At 40.2% G+C, this 10,492-nt stretch overlaps 1 non-coding gene across 1 annotated transcript; it reads left to right on the forward strand.

Annotated features, from left to right (window-relative positions):
• The first annotated feature begins 9,803 nt into the window (after positions 1-9,803).
• On the forward strand, positions 9,804-9,910 carry LOC120078895 (small nucleolar RNA R71). Its single transcript, XR_005482171.1, has one exon. It is a non-coding gene; the product is annotated as a small nucleolar RNA R71 (small nucleolar RNA).
• The last annotated feature ends 582 nt before the right edge of the window (positions 9,911-10,492 follow it).

Genomic DNA, 10,492 nt, shown 5'->3' on the forward strand with positions numbered 1-10,492 from the left:
CCCAACGATCGTTTACCTTAGGCTACACGATACGACCAACGTTTGTTCATCTTCTTTGTTTATAACTGCATCTCCATGCTTCGAAACTTCATCACGAACGACCCAACTAACTTAAACTCTTTGAATTATAGACTCGATTGCAAGTTAATTTCGCCCAAAAACACAGGGACCCTTACAAATTAACACTTTGTAATTGAAAGAAAGCTTTAACTAAAGGCAATTAAACCTGAAACATTCAGCAACTCCATCCACAAATGCATTTAACAATTAACCACAAATGCAGAAACCCACTGCGCTTGTAAAATGAAGTTCAAAACAGACTTGTAATTTGGAATATCAGAACAAACTGGCTCGGATACCAATTGAAGGAAATCGAACACGAGAATTTCATGAGCAGCGAAAAGATCATTCCAAATTACAATCATGTATGAACATTACAAATTACACTCATTAAAAAAAACATACGGTTATGCAATCAATACAGAAATTACAACATGAAACTATAAAAATCAAGGAGAAATATACACATTTTTGTAGACTCGTCTCCACACTCCTTGCTCAAAAATTCTCGAACACAACAACCTCGAACGATCGAACAACATGACCGCTACGCAGCACGAACACCGCAAACTCGAACTCAGCGATCGCCTCGGTCACGAACACCCCAACAGGACGAACGACCTCCACAGAAGCTCAACGGCATCGAGTTGAGTATGGCACCACCAAGAAAGCTACCTTGGTATTCTTGGTGTGAGAATCCAGATGGTGGACTCTGTGTGGACTTGGTTTGAGGTAGAAGATGGAGGAAACAAAATTTTGTAAACGATTGAGCAAGTGGGAGATGGTTGAAGCCTATCGTATAGGTCGATGCCCAATCGTTTAGCAAAAGCTAAGCGATCGTCTAACAAAAGCTAAGCGATCGTCTAACAAAAGCTAAGCGATTGTCTAGCAAAAGCTAAGCGATCGTTTAGCTGCGTGTCTGTCGCCTACAAACACTACACGATTATTTACCTTTGTCAAGCTGTCGCTTAGTAAATCATATTTACTTGACAACTTCCGTGAGATTCTTTTTTCGAGAGAGAAAATCTCAAAACATTTTTGCCAAAACTTACTAAAATTAGGAAAACAATTTTTCTTTTATCTCACGGTTACCATGAACCACCAATAACCTCCCACTCAATTGATTATTAGAGAAAAATATTTAATTATCCAATAATTAATATTATTATAAATATAAATGATAACCAATTTATCATACTATATTTATAACCTATAGTTTTAATATTATCTCATGAAACATATAAACTATAATTCTTTTTCTATTCCATGGTACTTAATGTAAATCTCATTTACATCAATCCTCCACTAGATGTATCTCAAACATTATACCGATCATATCATATATAATCGAATTACCTCTTGTCAATTTGAATATTTCAAATCAACACCAAGAACTGATCCTCAACTGAATCCATTGAACTACCAAGGGGACCTTATGGACCTGTAACTCGAAGCTTCAATGGTATGTGAATAACTGACTAAACTCTTTAGTCATGAGATCCACCATCCGTTAACTGCCAGGCACTCCACTAAAGACCGACAGCTGAACTCTCCTTACCACAAATATATTATGTGTCCATCTTAACCAATCAAAAGTACGACAACCTTTCACATATCGCTCGTAAGTATAGCTCGACCAATAACCCTTATGCCCCTGTAGCCAGGTTCAACGCCCCACTTTAATAATATATCGCAAAGCTTTGAATTTTTTTAAATGAATGCATTGTAAAAAGATAAATGCAAAGATGCCAAGAATGGGTAAAAAAATTTTTTGAGTAGAGGCTTACCAAATTTAAACTTAGAAAATATCCCTTTGAAGAAGTAGACAAAGTTGAGGAGAGTGTTGCTGCCAAGGTTAGAGGTACAGGTGAATTATGTTTTGAAAAGCTGGTCATCGCAAAAGGAAAGCTAGAGGATGAATTGTGAATTTCCTAAGTATAAGGCATGCTTGAGGACAAGCATGATTCTAAGTTTGGGGGTGTGATAACTAGTAGAAATACAAGTTATTGTAGCCTCTTATTTAGAATTATGAGGGCTAACAAGTAGAATATGCGGTGATTATACTAAGAATTCATGTGAGAAGTGAGCTTGCGTCGATCAACATAGAAAATTTCCACTAACCCAATTTTATGTGTTTTCTACGTCGAAATGTCTTATTTTGTAGCTATCGCAGGAATCGATCGCATGCGGTGAATCCCAAACGATAGCAAGGGTGATCGCGTACGTTCATCGCATGGATGTTGCGGCTACAAAGTAATAACCATGATAGAAGGTTGATCGTAAGGTTGGTGGAATTCGGCTACACTTCGACAAAAACGAGCATGAATGTATACCTTGGCAGTACCGAAAAGATAATGTTGACATTTCACCTACCACGCTGTTAGTGGCAGAGGTTCAGAGCTGGACCATCACGCCGTTAGTGGCAGAGATTCAGAGCGGGACCATTAATGCTGTCAGCGATTGAGCTCTATAAATAGAGCCTTAGAGCCCAAATTCAAGGCATCCGAGCTTCTGCCTTAAGGCAAATCCTTGTGATCATAGATAAGAGCATGAGAATACATTCTTTGAGAGTTCTTCATTCCTTCACCCATTTCGAGTGACGACTGGAGCTTTGTCGGAGATAGATCTCGAGATAGACTACTCCACCGTCCTTCCATGGCACCACTGGCAGCTTTTACACATATCTAATGGAAGCAAGAGATTGCCTACATCTAGCCCTTCATCTCTCTTCTATCTCTATATTGTATTATATTTTGGCTTAAGACATTAATACATTTTGTAATCAATGCATCTCTTTATTTCCTTCAACTCCATCTTCATTAACTTCTTCTTTATCATCCCTTACTTTCATTGCAACGAACTAAGTAAGATTGTAAGAGTATTGCATACTCAATCATGTGGCATAGACATATGAAGCATGTAGCAAACCACCGAAAGGTGTGCGTTATGCGAGTATAGTGAGTAAATCCTCTTTGCTTAGTGTGAGGCTGTAGCAACGCATGTCTATAAGCTGATCAGCGACGATTAACTGCCCGAGAGGGTAAGTAGTGGAATTCACTAAGCAAAGTAAACAGTGTTCCTAGAGATAAGAATAATCTTATGTTCAACCATGCTTTATGTGATCATCTTGTCTTATGAGTGCATCATTCACCCTTTGAACATACTTGAGAGAGTAGTCTAAAGATAAAATCTAGACATGAGAGAGTCGGATTAGAATCACATAAGCAAGAAGTAGAAACTTAGACATAAACTCTATTGCTATTTAAACAGCACATGCGCCCTAGAAATAAGATGTGGTGGTATGCGGTCACCTTGTCTTATGTGTGAGAGATCGCATAAGCAAGAGTAGAGACTTAGACATAAGTCCTATCGACATTATCACATATGCATCGCATGCGTATATTTGTGTATAGCATGATCGCATAACTTGTGCTGGCTGAGGTTACCCTTGCGATCAAGCTTAATGATGCGGTGAAGTTATCCCTTCCACTATTTTATCTATTTTTCCATGCATCTTATTACGAGTTAACAGTTTCCGCATCTCTACCAACTCTCATAGTCATACTTCCATTACTTAATCTGTTTAGTTAGGAGTAGGAGTAGCGCATAGTCCTTTAACTTCATTATTCTTTTATTTTTTGCCGCAAACATATCACTTCGCAACATTTAGTTACAAGTCCCTAAGTTCAACCTCGGATCACCCCGAGAAACTTGCGATCTCATTATATTTGGCGAAAGAGCAAGAAAACTTGTGGCAGAAATGCATGGTCATCATATATTCTTAAACACATATTACATATTCCTTAGTCCAACGCATGACCATCTACACATGGAGAATGAACGCATATCATAAGATGCACGCATATTTACTCTCCATTTTCCACCCATCGTAAGCCTTCCCAAACACCAACGCATACGGTGACATGCCTATGGGTGTTTTATAGGCAGTTTTATATGCCCACAATGCATCGTCAAGCTTCATGGCCCAATCCTTCCATGATGGATTCACCACCTTCTCTAAAATCGACTTGACTTCTCTATTAGAAACCTCGACTTGCCCGTTTGTCTGAGGGTGATATGCGGTGGCGATCTTATGGTAGACATTGTATTTGATCAGCAGTTTGTTAATGATACGATTGACAAAGTGGGTCCTTTCGTCACTTATTATGGCACGTGGAGTGTCAAAACGAGTGAAGATGTTTCTCTGTAAGAACTTGGAGACTGTTGCCGCATCGTTTGCAACGCATTAAACCGCTTCAATCCATTTGGAAACATAGTCGACGGCCAATCATCATCAAGTTTTTGGCACCGTTGCCGGGGACTTGGCAGCTAATAGTTTGTTGAGTTTTGTGTTTTCGCAGGAAACCTTTTTACCCTGGGAGTATTGTAGCTTGTGCGACCAAGTTGCAAACAATATTTGAATTGTAGGCGATGTGTCGAAAGCTAGTATTGACCCTAGGATAGAAGGGCAATCAGTCGTATGAGCTGAAGGTAGTTATAAGCGCGTGGTGGCCAACATGTGCCCAACAATTGCCAGAAGTTCCACTGGTCAGGGCGAGCCCTTTGACCTAAGCAGTTGAGAACAATCTCCTGCATGAAAGACTCCTTGCAGTGGCCTCACTCCAATTTCTCTAGGGACGTCTTCTACTCTATCTTTACCTTGCTTTTCTAGTTTAGTTTATTTTTATTGTTATTTTGGATATGCGGCTGCTTTCTTAGGTGTGGTGTGTTTGCTCCTTGTAGGTACGACAATAGTTCTCCTCGGTGCGCAGTTACAACGGAAGAATCCTCTCCATCATTCAACGCATGGCTTCAACCGCATGAATTCTGAAGCATGATCGCAAGTGTTATTCTACTCAAAGGTTCTTTTCTTGTTACCTTTTATGCATTATCCTTTTGAAATTCTCTTTTGTCCGCTTGCCTACCTTTGCAATGCATCTATGATGGTACGTATAATTCATTATATCCGCTAACTAAGTATCGCGAAGCTCACCTCACTTTTAATAGCTTCTTCAAAATTTGACAATCTAAGTTTTATTATGTGTAAACCTCTGCTAAAACATTTGTTACCGCATTCCTAGTGAGTTTGTCTTTAACTTTGCGGCGAGAGTGTTGCCAATCTCTAAGTTTGGGGGTGGCAGTGGTCCCGAAGAAATGTGTTCACTACATTACCATGCTCTAGAAAAAAAGTTTAGGAATAAAAACTCCACTGTCAGCACAATGAGGAAACCCATGCTGATAAAAGTTAAGTTGTGAAAGGTACTTACCCGTAGTTAGATACTTCGCATGACACACATGCAGGTAAGCCAAAACGAAAGTAAGTGGCCAAGATCAACACATAAGAGCAACTCCTCTGTCTGGCGCAAAATCAAGCCAAAACAAGAGTTGAGTTGAATATGGTATGCAACCGAAGTTGGCTGTCCGCATGACACACGTGGGGGAAAGCCAAAACGAAGAGCGTAACTAGGTTCAACGCCACATTCGAATAATAAATCGCAAAGCTTTGAATTGTCTCAATAGACGCATTGTTAAAAGCTAAACGCAAAGTTGCGGGGAATGCATAAAAAAAATTTTAGCAGAGGCTTGCCGGATTTAAGCTTAAAATAGATCTCTTTGAAGAAGTAGCTGAAAGTTAGGGAGAGCGTTGTTGCCAAGGTCTTTGTGATAGCCTCTCTTTTGCACATGCGATCGATTTCTGCGTTTGCTACAAAAATAAACAGTTGAATGTATAATAAGGAATAAAAGTGGGTTAGCCGAGATTCTTAATGCCAATCGACGCAAACCCGTTTTTCATGAATCCTTAGTATAATCGCCGCATAATCTACTTAACAGCCCTCATAATTCTAAATAAAAGGCTTATAATAACGTACATTTCTGCCCGTCATCAGCCAACAGAATGTATTTATTACCATTTGACGGTGAAAATGATCCCATGAAATCTATACCTTAGACGTCGAATAGTTCCAATTCCAATATGATGTTCATCGGCATCACATTTTTCTCTGAAATGTTTCCAGTGCGTTGGCACTTATCGCATTTCATAGAATATTCTCGTGCGTCCTTAAATAGAGTTGGCCAGTAATACCCGCTTTGCAAAACTTTGCCGCTATGCGCTATCCCCCAAAATGTCCTCCATAGGATGATTCATGATATTGAAAAAGTATGCGCTGAAAAGTAGTCTCTGGAACACAGAGTCTCGATATCTGGTCTGATCCCCTTTTGTAAAGATTTGGCTCGTCCCAGTAGTAGGATTTACATTCATGAATGAGCCGTTTGTTTTGGTGGGATGTGTACTTTTCTAGAAATTTTTTGTAGACCAAGAAGTTGACAATATCTGTATACCAGGGTAATTCTTCAATTTTAAGCAATTGCTCGTCCGAGAAGGATGCGTTCACCTCGGACTGAATGGGATCCACTTCAGGATTCTCTAACCTCGATAAATGGTTTGTGATCTGGTTCTGCGTTCCCTTGCAGTTGATTATCTCCATATTAAATTCTTGGAGTAGGAGAACCCATCGGATTAGTCTCAGGTTTGAATCTTTTTTGGTCATTAAATATCTTATTGTTGAGTGGTCAGTGTGGACTACAACTTTTGATCCCAATAAGTAAGGTCTAAAGTTTTCAATCGCAAAGATTACCACTAGAAGTTCCTTCTCTGTGGTAGTGTAATTCGCCTGCGTGGAGTTCAATGTTCTACTTGCATATGCGATGGGGTGTAACATTGTTTTTACTTTTTGTGCCAGGACTGCCCCCATCGCATATCCGCTGGCATCATACATCAGCTTGAATGGCTTTGTCCAATCAGGTGCGATCAAAATAGGCGTTGTAGTCAATGCGTCCTTCAGTGCTTTGAATGCAATGAGGCAATGTGAATCAAAGTTAAAAGGTCTGCCAGCTTCTAGCAATGCATTCAATGTACGGGCTATTTTGGAGATGTCCTTCACCAATTGTCTGTAGAACCCCACGTGTCCTAAGAAACTCCTTAAAGCTTTCACATTTGCTGGAGGTGGAAATTTTTCAATGGCTTCAGTTTTTGCTTTATCCATCTCTAGCCCATCCTTTGAAACCTTGTGCCCAAGCCCAATTCCTTCTTTAACCATGAAATGACACTTTTCCCAGTTCAGCACCAGATTAGTCTCTTTGCTTCTTTTCAGTATCCTCTCCAAATTTTTCAGACCGATTTCGTATGTTTGCCCATAGACCGAGAAATCGTCCATAAAGATTTCAACTAAGTCTTCAAGGTACTCGGAGAAGATTGCCATCATACACCTTTGAAACGTGCTAGGTGCATTGCATAGTCCAAAAGGCATGTGACGAAAGGCGAATGTTCCATATGGATAGGTGAATGTAGTCTTTTCTTGATCCTCTGGTGCGATCATAATCTGGTTATAGCCTGCATACCCATCAAGGAAACAAAAATAGTCATTCCCTGCTAGTTGGTCGAGTATTTGATCAATGAAAGGTAAAGGGAAATGATCTTTCTTACTCGCCGCGTTGAGCTTCCTGTAGTCCATACAAATCTGCCAGCCAGTGACGGTTTTCATGGGGATCAACTCATTGTTTGCGTTCGAGACTACTATCATTTTGCCCTTTTTGGGAATGCATTGCATGGGGCTAAACCACATGCTATCGGCGATAGGGTATATAATGCCGGCGTCTAACCATTTAATGATTTCTTTTTTAACAACCTCTTTCATCGTAGGGTTCAGTCTGCGTTGAGGTTCTATCGAGCCTTTCTGGTTTTCTTCGAGCCGAGTTTTATTCATGCAGAAAGTCGGGCTAATTCCTCTAATATCTACGAGCGTCCATCCGATTACTCTAATATATTTCTTCAGAATACTGAGCAGCGCAGTTTCTTTTTATTCCGGTTATGATTACTGGCAAGGTTTCATTCTGGCTAAGGAAAACATACTTTAAGTGATTTGGTAGAGTTTTCAACTCCAGTATAGGTGGTTGCTCTAAGGAGGGTTTCTGTGTTATTATTTCTTCATCAAAATTCAATTTTTCTTCATTGTTCACTGTTTCTCTTATTGCATGGCAGGTTTCTAAGGATGCTGTCGCATCCTCTCTTTCTTCATTTTCTTCCTCAGACTCCAAATCTTCAACGCAAGTGTGTTCATCGTTGGAATCTGATAAGCCTTTATCTTCTGGGAACTTCATTGTCTTGATAATATTAAACCTGAGCTTTTTTCCATTGATGCTCATTGTGATTTCTCCTTTGTGCACATCTATTTGAGCACAACCAGTAGACAAGAATGGTCATCCCAATATGATTAGCACATCTTTATCCGCTTCACAATCTAGAATGATGAAGTCTGCAGGTAGAATGAATTTGTCGATTGTGACCAAGACATCCTTCAATTTTCCTTCAGGGTGTACTAGGGACCTATCTACAAGCTGAAGAGTCACCGTTGTGGGTGTCAGCTGTCCTACATTCAATTGTTTGAAGATTGACAGGGGCATTAAGTTTATGCTTGCCCCAAGATTGTATAATGCTTGACCAATATAGATCCCTCCTATTGAGCAAGGTATTGTAAAGCTGCCTGGGTCATGCATCTTAGGTGGGATTATAGTGTTTAATTCTTGTGTTAGTGCCATCATGACGAATTTTCCTGTGCTTCTCTTCTTTGAAACCATATCCTTCAAAAACTTGGCATACACCGATATTTGCTCTATCGCTTCTATAAATGGAATATTGATGTGTAGTTGTTTCAATATTTCCAAGAAGCGATGATACTGACCTTTATTGTTTTGCTTCTTTTTCAGTCTTTGAGGGAATGGAGGTAGCTGTACTTTTACTGTTCCATGGTCTGGAGGCTTAGAGGTGATTGCATCTTCAGGTTTCATAATCTTGGGCTTCTCTAACTCAGTTTGCGTCAACGGTTTCTTTGATTCCATCGCATTTGAATCAATCCTACTAGGCTCCTTCCTAACTTCCACCGCCGCCTTTCCACTTCTCAGGGTGACTACTAGGATTGTTCTTTCCCTGTATTCCCTGGGTTGCATAGGAGCTCAGTTAAGCTTGGTAGTGTCCCCTACGGTCTATTTTTTAGCTCTCCCAAAATTTTTCCTATTTGGATTTCCAAATTGCGTATGGAAGTCACTTGGTTCTGGAGGACCGTTTCATTCTTTTCGATGTATTGTTTTAACAAGTTCTCCAGAGAGAATGGTGGTAGTGTTTGAGAGCTGCTGGCTTGCTGTTGCTGTTGACCGTTAGTTCTTTGGAAAAATCCTGGTGGTCCTTCTCTTTGCGCAATAGGTTGACAGCCTTGTTGTTGGTTATTTTTTCAAGCAAAATTAGGGTGGTTTCGCCACGCGGAGTTGTACGTGTTTGAAAAAGAGTTGTTCTTGACAAAGTAGATTGACTGCTGATTTCGTGGACAATCTTCAACAGAATCTGATTCTTCACATGTAGCACAGCTAGTGTTTGTCTGTTCTATCACATTGACTTGTCCTCTTTGCGTTCTGGGATTGTTTATTGCGATGCCCTGTAATAAATTTATTATCGCATTCATCTGATTTTGCAATGATGCGATGGCACAATTACTTGCGTTACCTTCTCTGGGTTTTACTCGTTGATCACTTTCTTGCCAATCTTCGTGGTTTTTTGAGATGCGATCAAGAATATTCTTTGCCTCGTTATAAGTTTTGTCCAGTAGTCCTCCTGCTGCTGCCGCATTGGCAGCTTCTGCAACGTAGAATTTAGTCCATGATAGAAAATCTCCATTTGGAGCCAATCTAGCAATCCATTGTGTGGGCAGTCGCGCACTAGTCTCTTGAATCTTGCCCACGCGTCATTGAGCGATTCATCTTCCTCTTGTTCAAAATTGGTGATCAATTTCCTCATTCTGGCATTCTCTGTAGGAAGGAAATACTTCTTCATAAACTTCTCCACAACTTGCTCCCATGAAGTTATCTCTCCTGGTTCGAGGAAGTATGCCCATGTTCTTGCTTTATCGCATAGTGAAAATGGAAATAGCGTGAGTCGAACCTCTTCTGCGGAGATATTAGAGAACACAAAAGTGTTACAAATTTCAATGAAGCTTCGTAGATGGGCGTGCAGATCTTCACCACGTCGTTCTCCAAACTGTCCTCCTGTTTGTATCATTTGTAACATTACCGGCTTCATCTCAAACCTTGATCCATCCAATGCTGGTCTCATGATTCTTAGGGAGAAATCATACAAGTTTGGTGACGCATAGTCCCGGATGGGTCTATTGCGATCATTTGCCAATAGGATAGGATTTTCCATTCTGTTTTTTTCATTTGCGGCTCGTTCTTCAGGTTGTTCAGCCATTCTATGAGTTCTTCCTTGTTGTCTACGTCTGTCTTTCTATCTTCTGCGAAATGTTCTTTCGATCTATGGGTCGTAGTTGGGCTTAGAAGTGTGTCCTTCGCTCATGCGATGCTTTCTTCTTCCTTTACCGAAGGA

This window comes from Benincasa hispida, chromosome 6 (assembly GCF_027475165.1).
Source record: "Benincasa hispida cultivar pf3 chromosome 6, pf3_genome.v1.1, whole genome shotgun sequence".
NCBI lineage: Eukaryota > Viridiplantae > Streptophyta > Magnoliopsida > Cucurbitales > Cucurbitaceae > Benincasa > Benincasa hispida.